This window comes from Ornithorhynchus anatinus, chromosome 3, assembly GCF_004115215.2.
Source record: "Ornithorhynchus anatinus isolate Pmale09 chromosome 3, mOrnAna1.pri.v4, whole genome shotgun sequence".
NCBI lineage: Eukaryota > Metazoa > Chordata > Mammalia > Monotremata > Ornithorhynchidae > Ornithorhynchus > Ornithorhynchus anatinus.
Window position 1 is genome coordinate 113129424 of NC_041730.1, and position 17463 is coordinate 113146886.

Below are 17463 nucleotides of genomic sequence, written 5' to 3' on the forward strand. Positions count from 1 at the left end.
TTTAGCTAATCTGAATCCTCTCAACTTTCAACTTGGCTTGGAAAACAATGGCTTGTGGAGTGTGAAAGTCAATCAATTGTTCTATGGTACTTATTGAGTGCTTGCTGTGGGGGGGGGGGGGGAGCACTATAGTAAGCGCTTGGGAACGTACAATACAACAGAGTTGATAGAATCAATTCATACCCACAAGAAGCTTGCAAGAGAGAAAACATGTTCTTCCCCTCTTACCGTCCTTCTTTCCAATAGTTCTTAGTACTTGGTTCTTGAATCAAATATGTAGTGATTGCAGCGTGACGTAGCGGATAGAGTGCGGGCCTGGCAGCCAGAAGGACCTGGGTTCTAATCCCAGCTCCACAATTTGTCTGCTGTTAGAGACCTTGGCCAGGTCTCTTCACATCACTTCTCAGTGCCTTGACTACATCGTCTGTAAAACTGGGATTAAGACTGTGAGCTCCATGGGCTGATTTGCTTGTATCCACCCCAGAGCTTAGCCTGGCACATGGTAAGCACTTAACCCATTAGTATTATCTTCTATCTACCCCAGTGCTTTGTGCAGCGCCTGGCACATTATGATGACGATGATGATGATGGTATTTGTTAAGCGCTTACTTCGTGCCAAGCACTGCTCTAAGCGCTGGGGGAGATATAAGGTTATCAGGTGGGGCTTATTTTACAGATGAGGTAACTGAGGCACAGATAAGTTAAATGACTTGCCTGAAGTCGCACAGCTGAAAAGAGGCGGAGGCAGGATGAGAACCCATGACCTCTGACTCCCAAGCCCGTGCTCTTTCCAGCACTTAGCAAACACCATAAAAAAGAGAGGCATGCCTGGCATCTTTCCAGGTGAACAGCCTTTACAGTACCCACTAAAGAATAATAACAACAATAAGAATAATTGTAGTATTTGTAAAATCTGTGTCAAGCACTGCTCTAAGCTCTGGGGAAGATACGGGATAATCAGGTTGGAAAGAAAACAGCTCTCTGCCTCCTCAACTTCGGGTGAAGGAGCCGCCATTCCCTTTCTAAGCCGGTGCGGGCCAGAGATTCAAAAGTATATTTATTTTCACCCCTTGGAGAGTGGTTGGCAAGGGAGGGTGGGAGGGGGCGCACAGACTCTCAACCCTACCGGAGGGCCTGGAAACCATCCAGCTAGGGCAAGTTTGGGGCGGCCTCGGAGTGGAGCACACCACCGGACGCTGATTTTATCAGCCCTCGATGCCATTAAGGAAATCCACCTCCTGTTGGAAAAAGCTTCCAAAGCCACAAGCTCCTGTATTGATCAGTGTTCCGAGCCACCGATCTAACACTCCGGGCTCTGGAGGCCCAGGAATCACGGCGAGCTCTTGCCCCTCCCCAGGAATACCGATCTTTTGGCTCACACACCCGCCTCTGAGTTTCCTTTCTTCACCCCAGTTGGGAAATGAGGAAATGGTCAGGGCCCTGGAAGCCAGACAACCTGAAGCTACTTGTACACGCCCTGGGGTGGAAATAGCCCAGGGTCTTATCATGAAAGCAAGATTATTTCCACTTTAGGACACATTCCTTCTCCCACCAGCTGAAAGAACAGTTCTCTTCGTACTTTTTATCCCTCCTTTTTGGAAAAAGGCCCAAGAAGCAGGCTGGCTACTGGATAGAGCATGGGCCTGGGAATAAGAAGGTCCTGAGTCCTGCCACTTGTCTGCTGTGTGACCTTGGGAGAGTCACTTTCATTCAATCACATTTATTGAGTGCTTACTGTGCGCACAGCACTGTACCACGAGCTTGGGAGAGTACAATATAACAATAAGCAGACACATTCCCTGCCCACAATGCGCTTTCTCTCCTCGGTGCCTCAGTTACTTCATCTGTAAAATGGGGATTAAGACAATGAGCTCTGTGTGGGACAGGGACTGTGTCCAACCCAGTGATCTTGTATCTACCTTGTATCTTGGGGAAACAGCGTAGCTCAGAGGAAAGAGCATGGGCTTGGGGCTCAGAGGTCATGGGTTCTAATCCCGGCTCCGCCGCTTGCATCAACTGTGTGACTTTGGGCAAGTCACTTAACGTCTCTGTGCCTCAGTTACCTCGTCTGTAAAATGGGAATTACGACCGTGAGCCTCACATGGGACAATCTGATCACCTTGTATCCCCCCCCGCCCCCCGTGCTTAGAACAGTGCTTTGCACATAGTATGTGCTTAACAAATGCCATCATTATTATCTACCCCAGCACTTAGTACAGTGCCTGGCACATTGTAAGTGCTTAACAAATACCATTTAAAAAAAGGTTTATGAAAGAGCCATTTATCTCCCTCTCCTAACTCTACCCTGCCACCTGATATATGATTCCAGCCTGGTATTACCAAGTTACCCCAAAGAACATATATCCAACAGAAAAAAAATTGAAAATGAAGACCAATTCACCTAGTAGTGCGAGCACGCCCTGAAGCCAATATCTAAGTGCTTCCTTACTATCTCAGTGTGGGAACTTCCCTGACAGGCCTACATTACTGTTTTCAATTTTATTGCACCTTTCTTCTGGGATCCTAATGGGTGTTTAGCCATGAGCTCACTTACCCATACCACATCCTCTCCCTGATCTACCATTTGCAGAGACTAACCTCTGTAGGCCTCAGTTTCCCCATACAGGGGTAGGAAGTAACCGGTCCAGGATCAAACATAGTATGTAATGAAATTGGGAACTGAACCCAGATTTCCTGGCTCTCTTTCTAAGGCCACATCTGCTACTCTGAGTTCCCTCTCCTGGCCATGACATTCACCAAAATCATCTCCTTTCTGGACCTAATCAAGTGCACTTAATATAATCCTGGGATTTGACACAGGAAAAAAAAAAAGGGCTGAAGCATGTGTCCAGCTACAGAATTTCATTTAGTTTCCCAAGCTCATCACCATAACACAAATCTGAGGTAATAACCTGGAAATTTGGGGAGCAGCAAAACTATCAAAAATTTCTCAACAATATCTGCTTTTTGCTTAAAACAAGGTATTCACACTACCACCTTCTCAGAAAGCAGTTAAGTGGAAGAACTGGGTTGTCGGTACCGTGACGTTCATTAAATAAAATAAAGTCACAGAGACACGGTTGCCAAGTTTGTTTTGCAGACCACTGTGCAGCTCTGCTTGACTCCTTGGAAAAGGACTGTTTTTGCAATTCCAGAGTGGAGCGGAGGAGAGAGCTGAGTACTCCATATCCTGATGAGATTGGCTTTTCTGGATCTCGGGTTTGGAACGGCACCAGCACACGGTACTGGGGAGGTAAGTCTGTGAGTTGAAAAAAAAAAATATCCGAAACATGAAAAGCTTTTGTGACTGATCTTCCAGATCCAATGGCCCAGATGGACAAGGATCAAGGGACTCTAATAATAATAATAATAATGTTGGTGTTTGTTAAGCGCTTACTATGTGCCGAGCACTGTTCTAAGCGCCGGGGTAGACATAGGGGAATCAGGTTGTCCCACATGGGGCTCGCAGTCTTAATCCCCATTTTACAGATGAGGGAACTGAGGCACAGAGAAGTCAAGTGACTTGCCCACAGTCACACGGCCGACAAGTGGCAGAACTAGGATTCGAACTCATGAGCCCTGACTCCAAAGCCCGTGCTCTTTCCACTCAGCCACGCTGCTTCTCCTGAGTTTTAGGGTCCAATATCACGACACATCATACTCTCACAGACACTTCCGTTGACGCAGCAGGTTGGGATGCTACCCGGGATCACTAATTCCTGATTGCTCCCAGGGTTCCAGAAAGCTCTTGGGGAAATAGCAGAGCATCAGAGCCCAGTTCCAGAGAGCACTTAAAGCTCAAATCAATTATCAAGGCCAATAATCAATAAATCCATCAATCAATCATATTTTTAAAAATACTTAAAAATATGTACTTTGTGTGCAGAGCACTACACTAAGCGCTTGGGAGAGTACTATATAACAGAGATGGTAGGCACAATGAGCTTACAATTTAAAGAGGGAGACGGACATTAATAAAGAAATTATGGATATGAACATAAGTGTTGTGGCTAAGGAAGGGATGAATAAAAGGTGCAAATCCAAGTGCAAGGGTGACGCAGAAGGGAGTGGGAGCAGAAGAAATGAGGGCTTGGTCAGGGAAGGCATCTTGGAGGAGATGTGACTTTTAATTAGGTTTTGAAGGAGGGAGGAATGATGGATTGTCAGATATGAAAGTGGAGGGAGATATAAGCTAGAGATAGGATATGGGTGAGAGGTTGCCAGTGTGAGAGAGAAGCAGCGTGGCTCAGTGGAAAGAGCGCGGGCTTAGGAGTCAGAGGACATGGGTTCTAATCCCGCCTCCGCCACCTGTCAGCTGTGTGACTTTGGGCAAGTCAATTGACTTCTCGGTGCCTCAGTTACCTCATCTGTAAAGTGGGGATTAAGACTGTGAGCCCCACGTGAGACGACCTGATTACCCTATGTCTACCCCAGCACTTAGAACAGTGCTTGGCACATAGTAAATGCTTAACAAATACCAACATTGTTATTATTATTAATTATTTTATAGACGAGACCGAGGTGCAGTGAGAAAGCTGGCATCAGACAAGTGAAGTGTGAGGGCTGGGATGTATTAGGAAATCAGAGAGGTAAGGGAGGAGGGGGCAAGGTGATTTACTGTTTTAGGGCCAATGATAAGTTACAAAAGCACAGCTGCCAAGTTTGCTTTGCAGACCATCGTGCATCCTAACGTCCAACTTCCCTCTTGGCACTGAGGGCCTCGGCTCCCAGCGTGCTGTACGGCAGTCACGCTGCCTGTCCAGAAATCCGCGCAAGCTCTCTTCCACATCATCAAGCTCTCCATCCCATTCTGCCTTCTACCTTCTGCCTTCTACCATCCCGGTGGGAAAGAGAACAGCACCAGCAGCATGAGAACTCCATAAAACCTCGGTGGCTGCTGGAGCGGTGTCTGTGGCTACGAGGGTACCTTGGACTCTGACCCACGAGGAGCCTGAAATCCTTCTCCTCTAGCCATAACACCCTGCTGATTTTAGGTTTTACTGTATAAATTTACCCTTGTCTTTTATGCTGTTTTAGTTTATAATGTATCTGTCTTCAGTCCCCCTCCCTCATCATATTTTTTAGATTATGAGCCCCTCGGGAACAGGGCTTGTATCTAATTTCCACCTGTGTATTCTTTTCCAGTGCTTAGCAAGGTGCTTGGCCTGCAGTAAGCCCTTAAAAAAAACTATTACTATTAGTAGTTCAGGACTGTGGGTAATATTTAATATCACCAGTCCAAAAGAAAAGTGAGTCACTGCTGGGGTGGCTTTTTTCTTTTTAAAGAGAAATATTTCAATCTTTAGTATTTTCAACACCAAAATGTTCCAGGCCCTAATTCATTCAATCCTATTTATTGAGCACTTACTGTGTGCAGAGCACTGTACTACGCGCTTGGGAGGGAACAGTGCAACAATAGGCAGACGCATTCCTTCCCCTTAAGGTACCTAGAGTCAAGTTAGATGGTCTTGTCTTGTTTTACGCTATCGAGTAATGTCCAACCCATAGCGACTCCATGGACACATCTCTCCCAGAACGCCCCGCTTTCACCTGCCATCGTTCTGGTAGTGTAGCCGCAGAGTTTTTTCGGTAAAAATACGGAAGTGGTTTACCACTGCTTCCTTGCACGCGGTAAACTTGAGTGTCTGCCCTTGACTCTCTCCATGCCGCTGCTGCGCAGCACGGGTGAGTTTTTACTTGTAGCAGATTGCCTTCCACTCGCTAGCCACTGCCCAAGCTAGGAATGGAATGGATGTGCCTCTGCTTGACTCTCCTTCCCACAGCCGAGACTGAGAGAGTACTGGAAACCCTCCAGGTGCGATCCTGAGAGAAGAAGTTAGATGGTACCAAGGCAATCTCCTCTTTTTGACGATTGCCCACTGAGGCCCAAGCCAGAGAGAATGAATTTAAACTTGAATCGATCTTATTTATTGAGTGCTTACCCTTTGCAGAGCATTGTATTAACAGCTTGGGAGAGTACAACAGAGTTGGTAAACACGTTTGCTGCTCAAAGCAAGTTTAGTCTCTAGAATCTCTTCAGGGTCCTCCTGGCATGAAGATTTTTACGGCACGACTGCGAAAGGTATGCTGAAAATCCCTCTACATTACAGGCCATGGGGCTAAGGTGACCAGATGGCCTGTATTAATAATATACTAGTGGAAATTGTTCAACGCCTATTCTGTGCCAAGTAAAACACTAGGTGCTTGGTAGCTACAGTATATACCCATCAGACACAATCCCTGTCCCAAACAAAACTCAAGGCAGGACAATTAATTCATTCATTCTATTTATTGAGCACTTACTGTGTGCAGAGCACTGTACTAAGCACTTGGGAGAGTACAATACAACAATAAACAGACACATTTCCTGCCCATAACCATCTTATAGTCTAGAGGAGGGGAGATAGACATCAATACAAATAAATTACAGATATATACATAAATGGACAATCGTGTCCCACCACACGAGAGGTCTAAGGTAGGATCCACTGAGGGTTCTGCATTTGGCCAAGGTGACAGAAGCAACATGGTCTAGGGGAGAGAGCACAGGCCTGGGAGTCAGAAGGACCTGGGTTCCAATCCCAACTCTGATACTTGTCTGCTGTGTGACCTTAATCAAGTCACTTTAACTTTTCTGGGCCTCAGTTCCCTCATCTGTAAAATGGGGATGAAGAGTGTGAGGCCCATGTGGGACATGGACTGGTTCAAATTGATTAGCTTGTATCTACCCCAGTGCTTAGTACAGTGCCTGGCACATAGTAAGTGCTTAAGAAATACTATATACTGGCCCTTCTGGGAAAGCTAAGGGAATCTGTCATTGCTGGCATCAAGTCAGCTGGGCACCCCAGGAGTTAATCAGCAAGGGCCAGTTTAGGTGAAACTGGGCCACTGTGGAGGCGACACTAGCCCCTGTCCTGGGTGTAATAATAATAATGATAATTATGGTACTTGTTAATCACTTACTATGTGCACTGTTCTAAGTGTTGGGGTAGATATAAGATAATCGGTTGGACATAGCCCCTGTCCCACATAATCTTAATCCCCATTTTACCGATGAGGTAAGTGAAGCAAAGAGAAATTCATTCATTCATTCATTCAATAGTATGTATTGAGCACGTACTAGGTGCAGAGCACTGTACTAAACACTTGGAGTGTACAATTCAGGCAACAGATTAGAGACAATGACTTGCCCAAGGTCACACAGGAGGCAAGTGGCAGAGCCGGGATTGAAGCCCAGGTCCTTCTGACTCCCAGGCCCATGCTCTTTCCTCTAGGCCACGCTGCTTTTCACTAGACACATTCAGATAAATGGACACACACCCGCTCATAAAAATCAGATGGTGCCGTGTTCTAGGAGCGCCCAGACCCTGCCAGGGAACTCCCCGTTGCAGCCGTACTCCAAATTTTGCCAGCACAGCCCTTGCCGCACCCACTCAGGACCTGGCAAGCCTTGAGCAGTGGTGGCGAGCCCAGTGACAGGGCTTGGGTGGAGGTTGGCAGGATGTCCTGCAGTGTTTATCTTGGCAGCAGTATCTCCACTGTACAGTGTGGAGTGCTTGGCACAAAGTAAGCACTTAAATACTACAATTATTATTAGTATCTGTATGTATTTTGTTTCTGTCCCTTACCCACATCTTCTGCCTTTCTTGTCCCTCTCTTTTCCGCCTCTGCCTGTCAATAGTATTTACTGAGCACTTACTGGGCAGAGCACTGTACTGAGCACTGGAGTGTACAATATTACAACAGACTTTCCCTGCCCCCAATGAGCTTACGGTCTAGAGGTCTTAATGCCCCTCTCCGTTTGTCCCTCTTTGCTCCCCTCTTCCTTATCTCTTGGTATTTTACACGCTCTGTCTTTTCCCTTCTTGGCCCTTCTTTCCTTCTCCCTCTGTCATTTTTTCTTTTCCCCATCTTCTCACAACTTGTTTCTGCACATCTCTGACCCTATTATCTTTTTGTCTTTTCTACATTTCCTGCCTCATCCTCTAAGGGCCCTTCTCCCAGCCCAACTGAGCTCACAAAACTCTGGTCATTTTACTCAGGACAAGAGTAATCAATGCATCAGTGAATTATTGGTATTTACTGAGTGTTTACTATGTGCAAAGCACTGTACTAAACACTTGGGAGAGTGTAATAGTTGGTAGACACGTTCAGAGCTGAGCAGAAGAAAAGGTAAATCTAAGAGGACTAAATGGGATCCAATTCCTCCCTCCATAAACACAGACACAGCTCTGGGACATAAATTTAGGTGTCAGTTTCTTAATGTAGAAAATGGGATTATAAATTCTCCCACTTTTTCTCAAAAGAACACTTGTACAGCCTGCACTCATGAGTGGCTGTGGACACCATGAAGAGGATAATTACTCAGTGTAATATCTGGCTCATTGTTTCCCAAACTCAGCCTTTGGGTCAATGACACTACATAACACAACGAGCGGGCTACCAAATCATCTAAAATGTTATGCTATGCTCTGTCAAGTTCTAACCACATTGCTCAGCACACAGTAAGCGCTCCATAAATACGACTGATTGATGGATTTTCCTTAAGCAAAGCAAGCAGTACGTGTTGTAAGCTCCAGTTCCTGGATTCCAGTTTTGGCTTTGGAATTTTCCCTGTACCTTGAACAGGACTTGAGCAGCTCCTGGGAGAACAGTATTAGAGCTGGCTGATGCTAGCTATTTAGCCCAAGCCTCTTGCATCGATTTAAGAATACATCATGCTCATTCTCTGGCAGAAGATCTAGATGCGGACCATGGTTCAAACAGAGCTGCAGAGGCTGGGATTTTCCTTCCTGTTCCAGCTAGCGCTAATGCAAAGAGCAGAATCCTGAAGTCCAAGGGACTATCGGCTTGGAAAGAGGTACCGATCACCCCTGGAAGTCAAAAGCACAGACACATCTCGCTGTGAGCGTAGCCTCTCCCCAGCAGGTATGGCCCTGACTCAGTGAGCAGATTTTTTCTTGAATTAAAACTCAACCTTCATCCCTGACTTCTGCTGCCAAAACCCCTTACTCGGGCCCCTCCTCTCCTTTCATCTGGACTAATGTTGTTATTCCCACTACAGGATTCACATTTAGCCTCCCGTCGCTCGCCCAAATGTAAAAGGAAGTCCAATTTAAGGCCCATCCTCAGAGACCGCTGGCTCTGTGCCCAGTTCCGTATCAGTTCCCTAATCTGCAAGGCTCTTGCCACAAAGTCCTCCTGTGGTTCTGACCTCATCTCTTTCTGTTCTCGGCCCCTCTACTGATCCTTTCCATTCCCCCATCTTTTGGCTCTCCTTCCTTCTTGAGTGTCCCTAGTTTACCTTCCTGGTCTTCCCAGGGACCCTTCCCCTCCCCCAGTATCCAATTCAGAAGCAACACCTCTCCCTTCCAAGCTAGGCACCTAAGCTCCTCCAGTTTCATGTTCTGTAGAACCCATCCTATGATGACGACTCAGAACTATCAGCTCTGCCAGGTTATATCAAGGAGACACAGAACTCATCTCTATCTGATAGATATCTGCATATCAGGGAAGGTGTCTACCAACTCTGTTGTATTCAACTCTCCCAAGCCCCGGGAGCACAGCGCCCTGCATTTGGTAAGTGCTCAATAAATATAATTGGTTGGCTGACCTCCATACTAGTGATCCAGACAGAATTTTAGCCCTAGGCAGGGGGCTCAGTGAGAAAATGATGGAGATGCGGAGGAAAGAGAAAGAAGAAGAAAGGCTTGGAAGACCTGATAATCGTTCACTAGGAAAGGGGGTTGCTTTTCTAACCTTTTCTGGCCTGCAAAATTTGGACGAAAGAATACTTCCATATCAGGGATGGTTTGATACTCTCAGAAAGAGGTCAGCAAACTGAACTGAAATCTGAGAAGAGCAACACATGACGAATCAAAAATGAAAGAGATGGAAGGGCATAAGAGAAGAAATACCTGTCAACAAGGAAGAACTGACTTAAGGTGGTTCAAAAAAAGATAAACCTATGGACCAATAAGCAAAAAATACCTAATGAAGAAAGTTAATCACCTGGTCTCTGAAACTAGAAAAGGACTTACATGGCAGAGAAAGATTTAGACATTTAGACTAGACATCAGGACAAATTATTAATATAAAACGACCAGGCGTATTGCTTTGGGTGGGACAGTCGCATTTTCAGGGATTCTGTCCCACTACCCTAAAGCCTAAGGTAGGTCTTGTTTTGGTTGGGGTGGTAGGCAGAACGCTTAAGTGAAGGGTGGTGGCTCTCCCAGCATTGAAATGGTTGCTATTGCTGCCCCCTAAGGAAGAGAAAAAAGGAGAAAGGAAGAGGAGGAGGAAGAGATGAAAAAAGAGAAAGAAGAAAAGAAGGAGGAGAAAGAGGAAGAGAAGAACGAGAAAGAGGAGAAGAAAGAGAAAGAGGAGAAAGAGGAAGAGAAGGAGAAAGAGAAGAAGAGAGGCGGAGGAGGAAAGGGAGGAAGAGAAAGAGAAGAAGGAATAAAGAGGAGGAGAAAAGAGGAAGAGAAGGAAGAAGAGGAAGAAGAGGAGAAAGAGAAGGAGAAAGGAGGAGGAGGAGAAAGAGAAAAAGGAGAAGGAGGAGGAGAGGAGGAGGAAAAGAGGGAAGAGGAGAAGTTGAGGGAAGAGATGGAAGAGGAGAGGGAACAGAGGAAGAGGAGGAGAGGGAAGAGAAGTTGAGGGAAGAGAGGGAAGAGGAGGAGAGGGAAGAGGAGAAGGAGAGGGAGGAGGAGAAGGAGGAGGGAGAAGAGGAGAGAGAGGAGGAAGAGGAGGAAAGGAGGAGGAGAAGGAAGGACAGCATTGTTTTCAAGTTTGAAGGAGCTATTTTGGTCACTGTATGTCTGCTTTCAGCCCTGCCAGAAATATACCCCCTGGCTGCACCAGAAACTCCTATTCATGGCCCAGGGAAGCCCAGTTGAGCACAAGTAGGAGCCTTGAGGGAGAGGGGGCAGCCAGGAGGATGGTGGAGGGTGGCTGAGAGCTGAAACCTGGACGTGACGGCAGATCCAGCATGGTATAGTGGATAGAGCACGGGCCTGGAAGTCAGAAGGTCACGGGTTCCAATCCCAGGCTCCACCACCTGTCTGTATGACCTTGTGCAAGTTACTTCACTTCTTTGTGCCTCAGTTATCTCACTTGTAAAATGGTGATCGAGACTGCGAGTCCCAAGTGGGACTGATCTGATTTGCGTGTATCCACCCCAGCGCTTGGTTCAGCGCCTCGCACATAGTAAGCGCTTAACACATGTCATAATTAAATATTATTATTATTAATACATGTCAAGGTATTCCAGAGGTGGGGGCACTAAACAAGAGATAAAGCCAGGGCTGGGGCAGGAGTTGAGGCGGGACCAGACCCTTCCAGGCTGGGACCAAAGAGCAGGCGGCCCTGCCACTGTGGCAGTACAAGAAGAAATACTGAACCGCGAGCCATGCCGCAAGCGAAGAAGAGCCACTTGTGGCTCACAAATGGTAGTTTGGCCACTCCGCTATACTCAGCAGAGCAACAGAAAAGCAAATTACACCAGCAACTTTGAGGGAAGCAGGAAAACATTTTTAATTTGAGGACAGAGAGGTCCATCTTTGCTTCATATACCTCAACGTGGCTAGTGGAAACCCCTGGAAGAGACACAAATTGGACTCCGACAACTCTCTGACAGATTTCTAATCAGGTCAGATATAGACACTGTCCAATATGGGGCTCAATGTCTAAGATGGAGTGAGAACAGGTACTTAACCCACGTTTTACAAATGAGGACACTGAAGTACAAAGAATTTAAGTGATTTGCCAAAAGACACACGGCAGGTTTCTGGCTGAGTCGGGATTAGAACGCAGGTTCTCAGTTATATGTCTGAAAGAGAAAACTGAAGACTCACCACAGGCAAGTCGTTACCCTGGGGAAGAGATATCAGATGTACTCTGAAAACTTTTTCCCATCTCTGATTCTCCTATTCTACCTAAGTAATGACGCTCCCTTATTTTACTCTTATAATAGTCATCTTGGGCTCATTAACAAATCCAAGATACTTTATATCTGAGATTATGGCAATTTCACATCCATTGGGTAAGCAACAGCTGCTTAGAGAAAGGAAAGAAAACAGGCCTGTCAGAGCTCTGGAGTAGAAGATTTCGGAGAAAGCCTATAGTTAACAACAGAAACATGTTTATGCTGGATCAGAGAACCTCAACTCGCCTTCCCCCACTAAAATTACTTTAGGAGAATGATATCATGACATCATCCCAACTGTGACTACATTAAGGCAGGGCAATTACAGATAATCAACTTACACTATATCTGCCGGGTTATTTTTAGCTGTTTTATTGAGGTTTATCGAGAGAGTGAAGGACTCCATTTGGCTTAGAAATATGATGTTAGCAGGGGGCACTTGCTTGCTGGCCATTGAGATTTTCTTCTTTTCATTTTTATGCATGAGTTTCTTGGGCATTCATTCACCCATCATGACAAGAACACAGGTACCATGGCCAGTTAAAGTAGCTTCCGTGAGTCTCAATACTGGGACCTCACAGAGTTCCATAACGACTGTGCTATCTGCTAAGCGTTTACTATGTGTCGAACACCTTATTAAGCACCGGCGTAGATACAAGATGATCAGATCCCACAAGGTGTCCACAGTGTAAGTAAGAGGGAAAACAGGCATTGAATCCCCATTTTACAGATGAGGGAACTGAAGCCTAGAGGAGTTAAGTGACTTGCCCAAGGTCACACAGCAGACAAATGGTAGAGCTGGAATTGGAACCCAAACCCCCTGACTCCCAGGCCTGTGTTCTTTCCAGTAGGTCCCGCTGCTGCTTCTCATCTCCTGGGTTTACGCAAATTTACGTACCAACAATAGTTGCGCAAAGACGACTTCGCTGAAAATAGCAGCACCGAACTGTTTCTGCTTAGATAAAGGATAGAAAATAAAGGTATCAGCTTTGTGGGGAGATGTAGGGACTTGAGTATCTACGAAAATTTAAAAATGTGTGGCTGAACTTGGCTAATTGTTGCTGGAAGAGAGAGCCACTTTTCTCTACCCAGCAAATGAACGGGCTGGATCCTAAGAAAAGAATAAGGATGTATCAAATAGAGATTCTAGTTGATCCTACTTGATTTTAGTTCTGCCTCTCTATTCTAGTTGTCTACTGAATGAGCTTGGGTCAGACAGTTTATGGAAAAGTGCAAATAGCAATTTAAACATCAGTGGACTAAAGCTAATTTCCTCAATCGTGTGAGATAACTCCAGGGACCAGTGAAACTTTGAAAGATCTGGATATCTAGTTCAAACTTGGCATTCTGAAAGGATCATGACAGAGGAGGATTTTCATGTCGGGGAGTGCCTGATATCATTTCATCCTGCCTTTTAAGTTTCCAATTTGATTTGGGACAGGGAGTGGAGAAGAGACAGAGAACCACAAATGCTCATCCCCCCGCATCTCTATACAACTGTTATCCCGACTTGCCAAATTTAGATGTTGTATAAGGCATGGCTAATTAAAATATCTACTGCAGAAATACAATTGCAACAATGGCAGAACTCCTGGAATTTCCTGCATAATCCTCAAGGCACGACTGAAAAAGTTGAGTTTTGCCAACCAAGAGCTTTAGCTGGTTGATCTGTTTGAATCAGAACTATGGAGGCTGGGCTCATGTTCTGACCATCGCATCACATAGTAAGAATAAGAGACTCAGTCTGTCTAAAAACAGAGGGAAATCAAACATATTGAGTGCTTATTGTGTGCAGAGCACTGTATTAAGCACTTGGGAGAGTAGGACAGAATTATCAGACACATTCCCTGCCCATAACAAGCTCACAGAGACTCAGTCTATCTAAAAACATAGAGCAATCAATAAATCGTGTTTATTGAATGCTTATTGTGTGCAGACCACTGTACTAAGTGCTTGGGAGAGTTCAATCAGCAGCCTCTCCTGCTTCTGGCAGACCAGTACTCCACCTGAATCAGCACACTCATGCTGCTGAACCTAGGACGCCCTCCTAAAAATGGGGACTACATCTCAACAGTTTCTGATCTCCCCCACTGCAGATGGAACTCATTCTTTTGAAGTAGAAACAGCAATACACATCACAGCCTTGTCCACAGACTAAAAAGGAGCTATGACAACCTAACTCCAATTGCTAATTGTTTCTGGAAGAGAGAGCCATTTTTCTACCCAGCAAATGAAGGGGCTGGATCTTAGAAAAGAAAACAGACCTAATAAATCGGAGATGACTTGATTTTAGCTCTGTTCCTGCCTCTCCATTCTGGCTGTCTACAGAGTGAGCTTGGCTCAGAGCAGCTGTGGAAAAGTGCGGATAGCAATTTAAAGACCCGCTGATAAGGTGATCTTCTTACCCACTTCCCTTTATTGTGTCCATGCTGTTGTTCCCTGAGAATAATTTTCTCCAGCGGGGAAAACTGTGTGAAGAGCTGAACGGCACCAAGAAAAAATGCCTTATGGAGAAAACCCCTAGCAGTGCCCCCTGAAAAATAAAGGCAGCCAGTCAATCCGCTTACTGTGTGCACAGCACTGTACTAAGCGCTTGGGAGAGTACAATATAACAATAAACAGACATAGTCCCTGCCCACAGTGTGCCATTTGCTTCCTTTCCTGCACTCACCTCTCTGGCATGCATACATGCATGGGCACACACACAAACACACACATACACACCTTCCCCCTCCGCCACACCTTTTCCACCGTCCCGCCTTCCTCCACCCGCCCAGAGCAGGACATGACCAGAAACACTTGGTAAAGGTGACTTCCAAGTGATTTTACTACAAATCATAACAGCCAACATCCCGAGTTCAATGACACAGGGCTCTGAAGTGGACATTTCACTCCCAAGAAAGTTCTGGGGAGTGGGTCTACGGGGCTACGTTTTCTGTTTTAAAAATGCAATTCGGCAAACCTTTAAATCAAAGTACTTGATATCCTTTCCTCCCTTGCCTAGAGGCTCACACCTGCTCTCCACAAATAAATTCAGAGAAGCGAGGATAAAAGTACCTGATAAAAACAGGGAAGGCAAGTGAAAAGATGATGAGTCACGTAGAGCCACGGGCAATTGGCATAGCTGGTCCTACTCTGGCGACGTTCCTGGGGCCGGAGTCTCCCAAGAAAGCCCACCAAGATTAAAATGGTCTTCAGGGAGGGATGCTATTTCCTTAGGTGATGCCAGTTTTGAAGCTGAGACCCCCTTTTCGGTGGCACTAATGCCCTTGTTGATGTCTTCTTAGTCCAAACATGTGAAAATAGAAGGATTTAAGTGAAGAGATCCATATGGATGACAGGTGGGAATCAGGCAACCTACTTAACAAACCAATGAGTCTTCCTGTATCTCGGTTACGGTGGGAAGGAGTGCAAACCCTGCAGGCAGCAAACAGACAGGTAACATTGCTATCTCATCCTGCAGTCTGGTCCCCCACCCCATGATGCGATGACCTCGGTGGGCAAAATAACCCAGTTCTCATCACCCCGGCGCTTCTTTGGCTCTCGTTTCTGGATTTCCAAGCTGTCCTCGGCTTCAAAACAGCTATATGCTGGTGCAGAAACTAAGATGTTTGCTCAAAGCTCCATCCACCTGTTGTAACCCAAAAGCAACTTAGCTAGTTCAGTGGTTAAGCTTCTCCTGATGGGAAAGAGCTATCTGCTCAGGAGATGGACAGGCCAAGACTTTTGGTGTTTGAGGCAAAGGGAATGGACATGGGATGCTGTTGAACCTAGGTGGGAAGCAAAAGTTAAAAAGAGAGAGGCAGCCAACCCTAACCACATAAGACTCTAGGAAATGGCTTGATCTGCCCATTAGATCAACCCAGTCCTGGCTCCATCCATGGTCCAACTCAGATGGAAACTGGCTATCAGACTGGCTTTTAGGGCATGCTGACTGTTTACCTCTCCATGTTTTCCAACTCCTGCCAATTTCCTGGAGAATCCAATAGTTAAAATCCCACTGACAACACCCAGCTCTACAGTGACTGAGAAAAGGCTCAGTCAATCAATGAATCAGAGATATTTATAGAGCATTTACTATGCAGAACACTGTACTAAGCACTATTCACCTAAACTGGACACAGATCAAAGGACTTTAATACACAAACTTTTTAACCCACCCATGAGAGGAAGTAAGAAAGGATTTTTTCTATTGGGGTCATGAAATGGAGCACAAAGTGCTTGCTAGTCTAATTTCACTCTTCACAAGTGGTTGGATCCCTTTCTGCATATTAGGAATTAAAACACCAACAAGACTGAGGGGTGAATCATTAGCCTGTAAGATTCTAGACTATACATTTCTTTAGGTGCCCTTTGTGTCCACCAGTTGTGTTGTACTGTGCTCTTCCAAGTGCTTAGTACAGTGCTCTGCACATAGTAAGTGCCCAAACAATAACTTCGATTGATTGTCCAGTCCCTTCCTTGATTAATAACAATAATACAAATTATTTTGGCATTTGTTCAACACCATGTGCCACGCACTCTAGTAAGTACTGGGGTAGATGTAAAATGTATGATAATCATGGGGCTCACAGTCTAATTAGGAGGGAGAACAAGCATTGAATTCTCATTTTACAGATGAGGGAACTGAGGCACAGGGAAGCTAAGTGACTTGCCCCAGGCCACACAGCAGACAAGCAACAGAAACGGAATTAGAACCCAGGTCCTCTGATTCCCAGCCCCTGCTCTTTCCACTAGGCCACGAGGGTTCTCATCTGATTCATTTGATTTAGATCAGAGTAAGTGGATTATTTTCCCCTTTATGTGGAGGGGGCTTCACGGTTATCCCTTGTTCCATCAGCTGAATCCCCACCAGAAACTGCTCATTGGCTACCTTGAACCTGGGAAAGAGATTCAGTAAGTGGTTAGACAAAGAAGGAGTAATGATAATAACGGCATTTGTTAAGCGCTTATTATGTGCTAATCACTGTACTAGAAGCTAAGGTCTCTCCTATGATTAGCAATGCCTTGTCATGGCAGGAGAGTTTGCGTACGCCACTGAAGCTTAGAACTATGCCACTGAGAGATATTCTCTTGCCGGGGTTACCCACAGTGGAGAGGTCCAAGGTGAATCGTAATGAGCTTTAAAGCTGATGGTGATGAGTTTCTATTTGATGCAGAGTTGGATGGGCAACCACTGGAGATTTTCGAGGAACAGGGAGAAGTGGACTGAACGGTTTTTTTTTTTTGAATACTGATCCAGATAGCAGAGTAAATAAAGTAAGGACTGGAATAGGGAGATATAGGACGGGGAGAGGTCAGGGGATGCAGCAGTGAAGGCAGGCTATGCTACATGCTTGGATCAGTACAATAGAAGATTAGATGAAGAGAAAAGGATGGATTTTAGTGATGTTACGTATGTTGAACCAAAAGGATTTGATGGCAGATTGAATATGTGGGTTGAACGAGAGATGGGCTGAGGATAATGCCCAGATTATGGACTTGAGAAACAGGAAGGATAGTGGTGTTGTTTACATTGATGACAAAGACAGGAGGTGGAC

At 45.6% G+C, this 17463-nt stretch overlaps 1 protein-coding gene and 1 non-coding gene across 2 annotated transcripts in view; both read right to left on the reverse strand.

Moving 5' to 3' along the window:
* The window catches only part of RET (ret proto-oncogene), a 154305-nt gene that overhangs the window by 107635 nt on the left and 29207 nt on the right, over nucleotides 1-17463 (reverse strand). The window lies entirely within an intron of this gene.
* On the reverse strand, nucleotides 5696-5833 carry LOC114810697. Its single transcript, XR_003758392.1, has one exon. It is a non-coding gene; the product is annotated as a small nucleolar RNA SNORA7 (small nucleolar RNA).